This window comes from Hesperophylax consimilis, chromosome 12 (genome assembly GCF_061612785.1).
Source record: "Hesperophylax consimilis isolate HC1 chromosome 12, BYU_Hcon_1.0, whole genome shotgun sequence".
Lineage (NCBI taxonomy): Eukaryota > Metazoa > Arthropoda > Insecta > Trichoptera > Limnephilidae > Hesperophylax > Hesperophylax consimilis.
This window is the reverse complement of record NC_142847.1, coordinates 18921018-18935307: the sequence shown is the minus strand read 5'-3', so window position 1 is coordinate 18935307 and position 14290 is coordinate 18921018. Positions and strand designations below refer to the sequence as shown.

Sequence of the window (14290 nt, the reverse complement as noted above, 5' to 3'; positions counted from 1 at the left end):
AATTTTACCTGTTAAGGCAGACTATGGCAAAAAATCATAGTTCAATATATATTTACCCCGCAGCATAAAGAAAAATTAGAACATAAATACAGTACTAGATTCACGCGCAATGACGGGTTAATAGTTCCGAAATTTAATAATAAATACGGACAGAGAACGTTTGAATACAACATACCGAAGATATTTAATGTATTACCTGACACTATAAAGCAATGTAAATCTATGAATAAGGTTAAATATATGGTGAAAAATTGGCTATCGGAAAAAAAATATTTACTTTAATATGTATGAAACATTGTATGAAAAAGTTGTTGATTCTGTAGATATAAGATGTAAATTATAACATATAAAAATGTATATGAAACTAAACTTTAAGCACCTGTTGACAAGCTAATTCAATTGGCTTAGCAGGACTTTGATATATATTAACTATTTATTCAATAAAAAAAAATAAAAAAATAAATAAAAAGTACATTCAAGGTTTTTAAGACAGCATGTACTAACTACCGGTTTCCTAACCAGTTGGAGGCACAGCCACAACCTTAATTACTTGTGTAGGAATAACATTCTGGTTAAGAACCTTACCAAAATCGAAGGCAAACTTCTCGTGTCGAAATAGCTATACCATGTAAGTAAATAACTACATATACAAACCTAGAATATAATATCCAGTAATTATCTCAAAATTATAATATGACCTTTATTTTTATGCAAAATGTAAATTCAATGATGGGAGAACTTATTTTAACTGGAAAACAGAAAATCTGTTTGCTAAAGAAAACTCTCGAATCTTAAATTTCAGAGTTTTTTTTTTGTTTTCTGGAAACTCATAGATAATAAAAAAGTTTTCAGCTTATAATATCATTTCCATCGTGAGCTATAAAGCTTTAAAATATTAATGTTACTGTCAAAATGACACAAGATGCCATTTTGCATGTTTTTGTAATTTAATATTTTGTAAAAGGAGAAATTTCGGAACTTACGAAGAATTGGCTAAGTTAAGGGGTGTTCACGGTTTTTATACATCACACCTACGCCGAGATGATGCACACTGCAAAGCTGTTCGATGCGTTTGTTAAAGCGGTAAGAGGAAGCGAAATACATCAAACGTCAACCAACATAAAAAATGACCCATACAATATTAGCCTACATAAAATATTTATTAATCGACGAAACAAATACAGTTTCAGGCGTTCTACCCACTATATAAACCTGAAGGAGCGGCAAGGTGGAACTTACGTAATAATATTTAGTGTTTTTTTGTTATAGATAGTTAACATCATAGTGTTGTTAATCATCATGACGGTATTAGATTTATACGAATTCTAATATTAAATTATTATTATTACTTCGAAAAGCGAGGTATGATTATTTCTCTTATTTTTCTCACTGCGCCTGAAATAGCTATGTTCGCAAACCGCATAGCACCAAAGTTACCATTCTAGCGGAATGCCAGGCGCCATTCGGCAATAATCTCACTGCGCCTGAAATAGCTATGCTTGCAAACCGCATAGCACCAATGCTACAATTCTAGCGGAATGCCAGGCGCCATTCGGTAATAATAATAATAATAAATGATTGGATCATTTCTACAGCGCCGTTTTCGAGAGAAAATCACCTCAAGGGAGCGTAACAACTTAATTTATAAATTTAACTAATTCCCAACCATTTAGACTTATAACCTCGATTTATTACGACTAGTGGCTTAATTGACTTACAACTAAGTCTTATAACTAATGGTTTATAACTAAGTTTATTAGCTAGTGACTTACAATTAAGACTTATAACTAGTTATGTTACATACTTGATAGTATGTTTATTGTTACGTGAAAGATTATTACTTTATATTATTGAAGGGATATATTACGTTTTTTTATCTAAATCAGTAGTTTTATTCCGAGATTACAGACAGACTAGATAAATTCCCCGAGAACGCCGTGGGGTTAGCAGTCTGTCCATGTATTTATATTTATAAAGAAGAGTGTCTGTGGTGGAAGGCCGCGTGGCGGACACCAGATGGGTGACCTGGTTTTGATTTTTATATAAATCTTAAGTTTTATAAAAATAGTAAAATAACATTTATACAGGGTGTATCGGCACGTACCCGACAAACTTTAACCAGCTATTCCTCAGCACATTTGGAGTAAAAAAAGTAACGGGCGCTTTGCTGTCCGGTAACATTTTTTTTCCATGAAAAACAAAAAATAAATAAAAAAAAGCCTACGCAAGACAGAAGTGAAACTTCTAGTATTCTTCTCTCTCTCTCTTTTCATTTCATTCTCTCTTTTTTTCTGTCTATTGACATATTTATAAGTAGCATGTGATAAAAAAAATTAAAAGTTATAAAAAAAGAAAAAAAAAATTAGTTAAAGCGGGGATCGAACCTCGGTTCTTCACGACCACAGTCGTGCGCTCTGCCTGTAGACAGCGAAGATGAGTTAGGAGAGTGAGTTAAACTAGGTATATAATATTAGCTAGGCTCCTATAGCGAAATGATCCCGTTTTTTCGTCACGGTCATGAGTCGGTTTTACTCCGGTCCTCGAAATTGCATGACGCGCGTAAAGAAGTTTCACTTCAAAAAATTCCTGCAAAGTTATGGATGTAATTACGATCTTTTTCAAGCGCGTATGTAATGATTATTTTTATCAACGTCGCATACACCTTGCTAATGTTTTCAGTATTATTAGGGCTTTTTTATACTAATTTTCATATATTTATTGGCAGGTAGAATAGAAATTAATATTGTTTAGCGTTTGCCAACGACCATACCATGTTGAACACACCGGTTCTCGTCCGATCACCGAAGTTAAGCAACATTGGGCGCGGTCAGTACTTGGATGGGTGACCGCTTGGGAACACCGCGTGCCGTTGGCCCATTTTTTATGGTAATTTTATGTTTTTTTTTATTTTTTTATCGTTACTATCATTAATAATATCATAAAATTCTTTAACTTTTCAAGTATGCTACAGGCCTAAAATATTACTTAGTGGATTGATATTATGGTCAACCATTGAAAAAAAAAATTCCTGCAAAGTTATGGATGTAATTACGATCTTTTTCAAGCGCGTATGTAATGATTATTTTTATCAACGTCGCACACACCTTGCTAATGTTTTCAGTATTATTAGGGCTTTTTTATACTAATTTTCATATATTTATTGGCAGGTAGAATAGAAATTAATATTGTTTAGCGTTTGCCAACGACCATACCATGTTGAACACACCGGTTCTCGTCCGATCACCGAAGTTAAGCAACATTGGGCGCGGTCAGTACTTGGATGGGTGACCGCTTGGGAACACCGCGTGCCGTTGGCCCATTTTTTATGGTAATTTCATGTTTTTTTTTATTTTTTTATCGTTACTATCATTAATAATATCATAAAATTCTTTAACTTTTCAAGTATGCTACAGGCCTAAAATATTACTTAGTGGATTGATATTATGGTCAACCATTGAAAAAAAAAATTCCTGCAAAGTTATGGATGTAATTACGATCTTTTTCAAGCGCGTATGTAATGATTATTTTTATCAACGTCGCACACACCTTGCTAATGTTTTCAGTATTATTAGGGCTTTTTTATACTAATTTTCATATATTTATTGGCAGGTAGAATAGAAATTAATATTGTTTAGCGTTTGCCAACGACCATACCATGTTGAACACACCGGTTCTCGTCCGATCACCGAAGTTAAGCAACATTGGGCGCGGTCAGTACTTGGATGGGTGACCGCTTGGGAACACCGCGTGCCGTTGGCCCATTTTTTATGGTAATTTTATGTTTTTTTTTATTTTTTTATCGTTACTATCATTAATAATATCATAAAATTCTTTAACTTTTCAAGTATGCTACAGGCCTAAAATATTACTTAGTGGATTGATTATTTTTTTATCGTTAACATCATAAACAATCTTATATCATTCTTTAACTTTTCAAGTATGCTACAGGCCTAAAATATTACTTAGTGGATTGATATTATGGTCAACCATTGAAAAAAAAAAAGGCGTTAAAAACAAAAAAATAATGTGCGATGGCCGAGAATCGAACTCGGATCAACTGCTTGGAAAGCAACTACGCTGACCATTACACCACCAACGCCAGTTGTCGAGATGAGCTAAGAAGCATTTATATTTTACTTCAAAACTTTGACTAGATCAAATGAACTTTAATCGGTCCCGCATTTTCGTTTCGGTCATGAGTTCGTTTTACTCCGGTCCTCGAAATTGCATGACGCGGGTAAAGAAGTTTCACTTCAAAATCCACACTCCGTCACTGTCATTTGCATTGTTTCTCGTGTTCAACAGCTGTTATTAGCAAGTGTGTCAAAAAGTGTCCTCGCTCTTTCGTACACACTAAATAATAATAGTTAAAAATGAGACGAATGGTGCCGTGCCATTTCGTTGTGATTGTAAAAGCGCGCCAACGTAGGTACGTACGTACATTATTCAACGAAACTCGAACAAAATATTGCCAGACGGGTTTTCAAACTTTGACAAAGGATAAAACATTGGTGACATGTGGTGAAAATATGAATAGTAAATTTTTTACTAAAAAAAAATGTTACCGGACAGCAAAATGCCCATAACATTTTTTACTCCAAATGTGCTGAGGAATAGCTGGTTAAAGTTTGTCGGGTACGTGCCGATACACCCTTTATAGCCCAGTTTTGTGTTATATCGCTCAAGTGTGTTTTTATCTGATATTGATGAAACTTTGCACACTTGACCCTGGCCAGGACACTGGCTACATGAAATTTCATAAAACTGCATAAAGCCCGCGCAACGGGACTTCAGATAGTATTTCTATAATACAAAGAAGTAAATACCGGTGCTGCAAAAATTAAAAAAATAACAATTTACAAAAAAAAAATTCAAAAATTCCGATACTTTTTGTGAACACAGCACAACAGATCTAACGACCCGGAGTTAAAGGGACTATAGCACCTCCAATTGGAGTACGTTATGAGGCTGAATGGAGTTAGAAGGGGAAGGAGGAAGGTGGAACCGAGCTATTCACAAATGGTCACCAAACACGGCTAAAGCCATTTCAAGCATCGTTTAGGTTGTGAATCGTCATAATGCTATAAATATATATATATATAGTACTTTATAATATTATTAAATTGGAAAATATGCATTTAAATTCTGGTGGAGCCGAGTCGTAGTTATCAGTAATTTATAAAGCTGAATCATATTTGATGATTGTACGGTGAAATTAATTATTATTATAGAAATCAGACAAGCAATTGTATTATTATGGTGAAGTAATAATAAATAAATACGGATAGTAATAATTTCAGCCGTAATAATATTAATGTTTGATTGGTCGTAAATCAGGATCGTAGAGATAAGGTATACAATAAAAAAGCAATAATAACAAATATAATTGTGAATAACATTAAAATGGACAATCATGATTTTATCACCAGGATATTATAACAGAGGGACTAAAAATAAATCACTATTGCGGAAAAATACCACAGTATCAGAGATACTATGGCATAGTGTCATACGTCAATTTATTTGTGTGTATGCTGCGAGACTGATGAAAGTAGAAAAGATGAAAGTAAAAAAGATTAAAGAAGTAAAGATGAAAGCAGAAAAGCTGAAAGTAGAAAAGATGAAAGTAGAAAAGATGAAAGTAGAAAAGATGAAAGTAGAAAAGATGAAAGTAGGAAAGATGAAAGTAGGAAAGATGAAAGTAGGAAAGATGAAAGGGGAAAGGTATGATGAAAAGAAGTAAGGGACTGAAATCTTCAGCCGTGAGAGCTACAACATCATCTTCATTTTCATAAAGCATATTTTTTATTGGCTGCTATCTTTATGTTTGTTTATTTATTTGTTCTTTTATACACCCAAGGGGCTTTTACATTGGGTACATAGGAATTGGCTTGGCGAAATGTTAACATTTTTTATACAAAAGTGTTATAAACAATGGTTGCAAAAATGTCTTGCATCACAGTGGTTTACAACTGAATAAAATAAATAATAATTAACTGAATTTAATCCTTTAAAAAAATTTTAAGCATGTTTTAAATATCGAATTTGTTACATTAAAGATGTCGGTATCATTTGCTGAACTATGTAGGCGAAGAACCGGCGAGTTTGAAACATAATTTGTGAATTGTGAAATAGGTCGTTATGCCAAGTGTACCGTGTAGGTACTCTTGAATAGACAAAACTGTATATATAATGTTTTTAAGGTATTTAATAAAAAATATTTCTTTGTTCCAATTAATTCAAAATTAATAAATCGTAAAAAAATTCGCTGAATTCTTTACACATTTTTGATGTGAATTTTATGGTGAGGTGACCAAATAACAGAATGATACTCTTATTGGCTACGAACCAATCAATGAGACAAATAAAATGTTCATGACTGCAAGTGAATTAATGTTTTTAATGGTCCGCAACAAAAATCCCCAGTGATGTACGAATTCTAGTATTTCATCAAACATAACTCAGAGGTCTCTAATTTGAATTAATATCTTCAGTTGTATATGGTTTATCGCGTAATTAAATCGTATTGGAGATTTAAATGCAATCTAGATAGCGTCTTGGATTAATACACCCATTTTTATTTTTTTATGTGTTACATCTGTTGATTTTATTTGTATATATATTTTTTAAATCACTTAATGGGTTAAACTTCGAATTTTTGTCCCTACTTCTCAGTGACCTACAAGATATCTTTTAATCAAATTCTATACGATTTTTTTTCATTCTCATGAGATTTTAACTCCTATGGATTACTTCAACATTTCAACTCTCCGTTAACCGGTTAGTGGTCAAGTGGTTCAAAACGTAGGGTTCTCAACAAGGCGTCGCTGGGAGAAGTCCTCTGCTAGCCAATTCTGCATCATTGCACAAGCAATATTTTTCGCTATGTTTAGTGGGAGTATCATTATCAAATATTAAAAGACGGGTCAACTTTCCAATCAACGTCTCGTTTTTTGCGGTTCAATAAATTAGGTTTCCAAACTACCTCCGTGGTGCGTGCTTTCACATAACGTGGAGGGCATAAGAAGTTGGGGTCGGCCTGCGAAAGGGCAGGGTGTGCTAGAGGGTGCAGGAATGCACGAGGCGAGTTTAAGCCAGCAAGGGATGATATTATAATGGATGGTCGGCTAGAGGAGGATACCTTGAAAGGAAATAAATGATTGAAGCAAATGGCCCGAATTAAAAAACAAAATCACATAGATATTAACTATAATAATAACTAGTTGTTACTACTCGGTTTCGCCAGAGCTTCAACACTGCTCTATCTTATTGAAAAATTGAGAAATATAAGAAATAAATAATAAGAAACCTTATAAGAAAATAAAGTACCTACTTTCATTTTTTTATAAAAATATTTATAGCTCATGCAGAAAATGACGTTTCAAGATATAAATGCTTCCGTCAATCTATAATTTACAGAAAGAAAATGCTATACAAAATTCATGACACGAGTATGAGAGTTTTTGTGGCTTTAATTTCATTTGTGATAAATATTGTGCGATCTGAAAATAGTTGTATTGACGTACACATTTGGAACAAAAAATGCTTGTCAATCTTTTCAAACCAATCTTAGTGATCATGATTTAATCTGCTTTAGGAAACAGATTAGGTACTATTTAGACTTATAATGCACTAAGTAGAATTATTTTCCCAAAAAATTACAATGTAGTAAAGAGCGAAAGGGAAAAAAGAATAACAGTGTAAAATTAAAATACAGCTAACAAGGGAGAAAATTGGTACATATTTTTTCCACCACCGATAAAATTTTCCACTCGCCGCGTAATGCTGCCACTGATGCAAAAAATCCATATTCGAAACAATTCTATTCAATATGATTGTTCTCCCCAACAGAAAACTAATTGCGCACACTGACCATAAAACCGTAATACATACCTATATGTGCCTAAATGCGAATATTTTTGGCGTGTTTTTGGTGGTTTTACAAATTTGTAGGTGGGAACGTCAACCTATAAATTATGAACTGCAAAATTGACGATAGATTTCAAGGTTCAAGTGTTTTTTTCTGCATCCGTTGAAAAGAAAAAAACTACCAACAAAGATATAATGTATGGAGTATTATCGTGTCTTTATTGTAGCGTGTCGGGTAGTATGCAATAATACTCTTAGGTGATCTATGTAAAAACAAGAAATATAACAACCCGAAGCGAGCGGCGCCGGCTTGGCTCTGACGTCATCGGAATCCAATTGAAAAGCAATCGCGGAGAGATTGACTGTAACTAACTAACTTTGTGACGTCATATGGTGCAAAACCGTATGGCGCCACATAACATACCTAAATATCTAAGCCGATTTTGCGAATAAAAAAATACTCTCAAATTTTATTTTACCGTATAAAAGTATTTAACAGGATTTCATCGGAATTATTTCAATAAATAAATATATGTAAGCAAATAAACTTTTTTCATGCGGAAGTATGGTTTTAAAATTCGACCTTGCGGAGACTTTCTTAAAAGGACCCACCAAAGCTTCGTACCGGAGGCGACCCGCAGTACGCTACCGATTTCTCAAAACGGTTTTGTGAGTGACAGAGGCGCGCTGAAACTTTACTTCCAGGACTCCAATGAAAATTTTTGTGAAGTAATTGTGCAAATATAATATAGGTATTTATTTTATTGAATATAGTCATTCGTGAAATTAGTTTTGAAATAGATTAAACGGATTTCAAAACGCCCAGACCCGTGACATGATTGCAGCATCAAAACGGAGCTATCTGGTGAGATTGACAACTTTTGTGATATCATCTGATTCAAAATCATAAGGAGCTGCTCTTGGCGATAAACTTCTGAGTTGGTAAATATAGTCGATTTATTTTGATCAAATATCTGGTGTTCAAAACACTAAATGGATTTTTATCAATGTGAGGATAAGAGTGTAAGGATAATGTACGATGCAAATGTGAATGGTAGAAGAATGGCCTGGGAAAGACAAGGCACGATCAAGTGAACGAGACACTTGAGTCGGGCCATGTAAAGAGTTAGAGTAATAAAATAATAATATGAACAAATAATATATTTTACACCCCCCAAACCAATACTAAATTAATGCAGACACATAGCAGTTTCATTGGTCCTCGTACATTTAACCTTCTACCACTACAAACTCAAATGATAAATAAAAAGATAGAATATATTAAAGAGGTAAAATTATGGCTAAATGAGGCAGATATTGAAACGCTTTTACTATAAATTTATTGATCCTTTCTACAACTCACTTGCTGAAACTTTATAAACTATTGTACATAATGTTTTCTCTTTACTTTTTATAATAACTATAAACAACAAAAAAAACTTTTCTACTAATGTATAATATACTTTAGGTACTTGAAATATAGTAATCGTTTTATATTACCCACACTCAGGCAGTGCCTTAGTGGGTTTTCATTTCTTGTGTATACTATTTGGTATTATATATTGTGTTATTATATACTATCTATTAATATGTGTAAAGAAATGAAAATAAACTAATAAAAAAAAAATAATAAAAAATAAAAGAAACGATTTATGAATTTCAATGAGGCGGTCCGTGCTTTCTGCCTACCCCTGCGGGAAACGGCGTGATGGTTAGTTAGTTATGAATCAACATCAATAACAATCCTAAAAACTATGACCTTCATAATTCATAGAAAACTAAATGATACTTGATAAAAGTGACAACGACACCAATTGATATTGATTGAAATGGGTCGGTAGCTTTCAACTATACGAGTATTAGGGCATTTAGCAAATATAAAATGGAACATATTAGCGTAGCACAGACGCTTCTTTGATTTTATTAGCGAATTAAATCTTCGACTAAATCACGCACTTCGTTCGCAGTCGCATACCTTAATTTGATAGTCACTAATTTGAAAAATTTTAAAATGAATACTCACCGAACGGCACTGGTGAGTACATCAGTCCGTAAACTGAAGGCTTGGGACTTATTCCAGCGTAAAAGCGAAGGAGTTCCAACCCCTAATTTCAAGGGTTATGGAACTAATATTTGTAGACGTTTTAATATGCGGGATATGAATGAAGCCAATGATTAGGTACCCAGTCATATTTCTTGGGATCGTGATCCTTGTGGGTTTGCTGCCTTGAAGAGAATCCTGCATTTTTAATACAGGGTTGACACTAGTGGGGTTTTGGACCTAGTTTCCTTGCGGTTTAGAGTCGTTGCTATTCCATGAATTTTTCAATCCATTGCAATGGAGCGTTGAAAGATCAATGCATTGATCTTTCAACGCTCTCTCCGACCACTTATACAGTTTCTTGAAAGGAATGAATTATTGAAATACATGTGATTATAAAGCGGCAAAAACTTTTATTTTACATTAACTGCGCACAGGAGACCCTGACGATAATAATTTAATGGAGATGCTTCGTGGGGGGGGGGGTATTTTTGAGCAGAGGAAAGAGCTGTTGTAGGGGGGGGGGGGGGAAGAAACACAGACGCCGGCAAATCGTTCTCTCATGCAACCAATGTGAATCGTGTACAAATGTTTGGCGTGTTTCTCGATTACCCATTCACCGGTGCCGAAGAGATCAGTGACACTAGTTTCTCGGAGCATCTTCCATTGAAATACCGATAAAACAAGGACAATTAGAAAAAAAACTTTTCCATCCAGTCAGAGTGAATTCAGGTAAGCTGAAAATGGCAGGAAGACATTAAAACGATGTAAATTTTATGATTTACCATTTTCGCACCTTCTGATTCGGCCAAAACACGGGGTTAAAAGTGTATAAGTGTGGTTAAATAAATAAACTTGGATTTTTTTAATTATTACTTATTATTAAAACAATCCAAGAAGGTGTTTTTAGCCAGTAGGTGTTATTTTAGTTTGTGCGTTGTCTTGAAACAACTCCTGTTTTTCATCTGTTTCATTAAAAATTCATATCAATATTTCATATTCTTTGTAAGAAATATTTTTTAATAATGGTGCTTTACAAGCCTTAAGCACCTTAATAACGGTACAAATCAACAATATTATAATGATGAAGAGACGTTCTGCCAAATGATGAAATAACATTCAGAAATATGATATGTATTCAAATTTCAAAAGAATAAAAATTAATGTAATTTAGTCAATGACTATTAAGGGTTAGGGGGGACGGGGGTAAATCACAAAAATACCTATAGTAAAAATTAAAACCTCAAGGATAAGGGAAAAAAAAAAACTCAAAATTACCTACAGGGTGCAGCAAAAACAGGCAGTGCAAAAAAAAGACAGAGAAGTTTTGAAGGACTTTTAAAAAAACGGCGCAAATTATAAAAATGGGGTTTATTTTATTTTATACGGTACATCGTGCCGTTTTATGCTTCAAGTCCTGAAGATGACATCAGAAAGATGAAGCCCCTCAGCAGCGATAAATTGGTGAATGCGATTTCTGAAGTTTTCAGCAGCATTTTGGCACATCTCGACGGGTATAGCGGCAACTTCCTCCCGAATTCCATTCTTGGGTTCATCTAAGGTAGGCCTATGTTTAAAAACTTTTTCCTTCAGGTCGTAAATTGCAGCCGGAAGGCCCGCTGGGTGGCGACGAAAGAATGGCCATTTTCAAGAAACGTGCGGACGGCGAAGCCCCGGTGTTGGCCGGACCAAACCATGGTAACGACAGAAAACTGCACGACCCTCCCGACACAATAAGACCCCTCCCAGGTTCCTTCCCCCACGACACGGGATGTAACGGCCCTTCAAAACTGCACTGTCTGTTTTGCTGCCCCTGTATTTAAATTTAAAATCTTTATCGTTATTTATATTTCTGGTGATGTATTAAAAAACTTTACTCGAAGATATTTATAGTTGATTTTTTTCAAACAACGCACACTTATTTTTATGTGTATTAGTGCATATCTATACGCTTACGACAATGACGTGTTACGAAACGTTATCGAGAAACAGCCTGTTGTCTTGGTTAGATACGCCTATTTATTGTTTCAAAAAAAAAGGGACAGCAAAATGTGTACGTTGTTCGAATTCAAACAATCGAAAAGTTTTTACGGTTATACGAAAAAAGTTTTAAGGTGCGTTTTTTTTATTATATACTACGACTAAAAGTGGGCAAGTAAATTTAATTCTTTTAGTTTATGTAGTTTCACAATTAATTCAAATAATATTGCATGTATTTATTTTCGGCAATAACGGAAGAATCTCTCAGTAACGTCTTGGTGAAAGGCCACCTTGCCACATTGCATTTTAATTCTTGAAATGACTTTCGTCGGATTTGGTGACGAGATCTAGTTACTTACTTTCCAACCTTCCACTTCCCAATCTCATTCTCTTCCCTACTTTCGTCAGTCTCACAACATTCCCCAATTGGAGAAGGAAATAATTAATTTGTTAATACTGTGTTTGTGTAAATAATTCTGGCTGCTAATATAAAGAGAATAAATCTGTGGCTAACATTTCTGTTCGCGTATTTTCGCGTATCTTCATCTTCTCCATTTGCGAAATCCGAGATCTAAATACATGGAAGGAAATTACCGGCGGGAAGGTTTTAAGGTTTAGGTGAATCCCGCTAGCCCGCCGGAGATAAAGCCTATTTGTGTAGTACAATGAGGAATTACGGGAGAAAAAGCATCTTTAGCCGGCCCTTTATTCCCTAACGATCTGGCTGAAAAGCATATTCGGCGGGCAGGGGCGCGAAATGTCTACCTACCACTAAAATATTATGCCGAGATATGACGAGTTAGTATTAATTAAATACATTGATATAGGATATAGACCACGGGAAAGGGCCCTACTCTTGAATATGATTGATTTTGGGCACACTGGTTTGTTGTTTCTAAACAATTACTTTCTTTAAACCAAAATCTGTCATTTCTGTGCCTAATTCTCTCTGTTCACCAAATGAAACGTCCTCATAAAATTCGTTCTATCTTCTTTTCTATTTTGGTGAGACATAAAGTATAAATAGATAAAGAAAGAGAGAACACCAAGCTTTCTATTTGCATTTAAAAGCTTACTATACACGCTCTGGCATGATTTGAAATAATTCTATACAACAGAAAACCGAAAAACAGTTCACCCGGTCTTGGTTTGTATTATTTTAAATAATTATGTAAACCTTTACAATATGTTTGTCTAAATAACGTATTTTTTAGTTTCGTATAAAGTACATAAAGTAATAAAGTACACAAGAAAAAACCATCGGTAAGTGATTTTAAAAACTTTAGGTACTTACGTTTGAGAAAAAAAAATAATTTTAATCACATGTGTTCGTTTGTAATATAAAAATCTGAAAGTCTTTCATATGCTTTCAAATACCGTATTTTTTGGAGTTCGTTCAAAAACTGCCAATCTATTTGAAGTTGAACGTCAAGAGGAGATATTTGATGACATATTATTTTTGTCTAAATCGAAATCATGATTTCACAAAATATTGATTTTTTTTAGTCGGTAGGCACTAGATTTTATCTACGAATTGATTTAATTCGTAGAACGTAGGATTAAAACTAGAAACAAAACATCATGTTAACAAACATGATGTTCAGAATAAGCATTTGATACTGATAATAGGTAGGTACCTACTCCAAACCTTTGGTAATATTGAACGAAGAGAGGGCTTAGCCAGTGACGGAACAAGAAACTACATAGCCCCAAGCCAAGCTTAAAACGCGCAAAAGCCCTCACTAGTTTTCCTAAGGCAGCAGCTTGGTTTGTAAATAAAAATGATTTATAACCCTAATTATTCTATAATAAGTAAAAACACAGCGTCTTTCTCAAGACGCTCAAGGAAGACACTGTGTTTTAGTTGCCACGGCAGTATAGAGATCCACGGTTAGTCAACGAGTATTCTTCTGTTTACTTCACAATGTTAAAGTATTGATGACGAGACGCCATTTGGAAAAATGAGAGCACCTTCTGGTAAGATGATGACTTTTGCGCAAGTTTATAAATACCTATAAGTGTAAATAAGCTGCATTGAAATTGGGATCACTAATTTATGTTTTATTTATTTAAAATTGCCAATAAAACTAAGGACGGGTTGTTTCGGAGAATTTGAACAATTCATCAAATTTCAACGTTCATTTTCAAGCTCTGTGAAAGATTTTTTCAAGTTCTGTTTTTATTTCAGTTTTGTCAAGCATTTAGCCTACAATAATATAGTAAGAGAACTTGAATAGGACTTTCACAGAACCCGAAAATGAACGTTAAAATTTGATGAATTGTTCAAATTCTCCGAAACAACCCGTCCTAACAGTTCTCGTCCGGCCCTGGCGAAGATATTAGAAACGAGTGCATTTCGTTTTTAAAATCTCCGATCATCCCTTCCCGAAGCGGGCATTT

The 14290-nt window shown here is 34.2% G+C and overlaps 1 protein-coding gene and 3 non-coding genes across 4 annotated transcripts in view; 3 read left to right on the top strand and 1 right to left on the bottom strand.

Moving 5' to 3' along the window:
- Positions 1-14290, bottom strand: part of LOC149419281 (putative RNA-binding protein 46) — a 234177-nt gene that overhangs the window by 109574 nt on the left and 110313 nt on the right. The window lies entirely within an intron of this gene.
- On the top strand, positions 2757-2875 carry LOC149419284 (5S ribosomal RNA). Its single transcript, XR_016302958.1, has one exon. It is a non-coding gene; the product is annotated as a 5S ribosomal RNA (ribosomal RNA).
- On the top strand, positions 3199-3317 carry LOC149419283 (5S ribosomal RNA). Its single transcript, XR_016302957.1, has one exon. It is a non-coding gene; the product is annotated as a 5S ribosomal RNA (ribosomal RNA).
- On the top strand, positions 3641-3759 carry LOC149419282 (5S ribosomal RNA). Its single transcript, XR_016302956.1, has one exon. It is a non-coding gene; the product is annotated as a 5S ribosomal RNA (ribosomal RNA).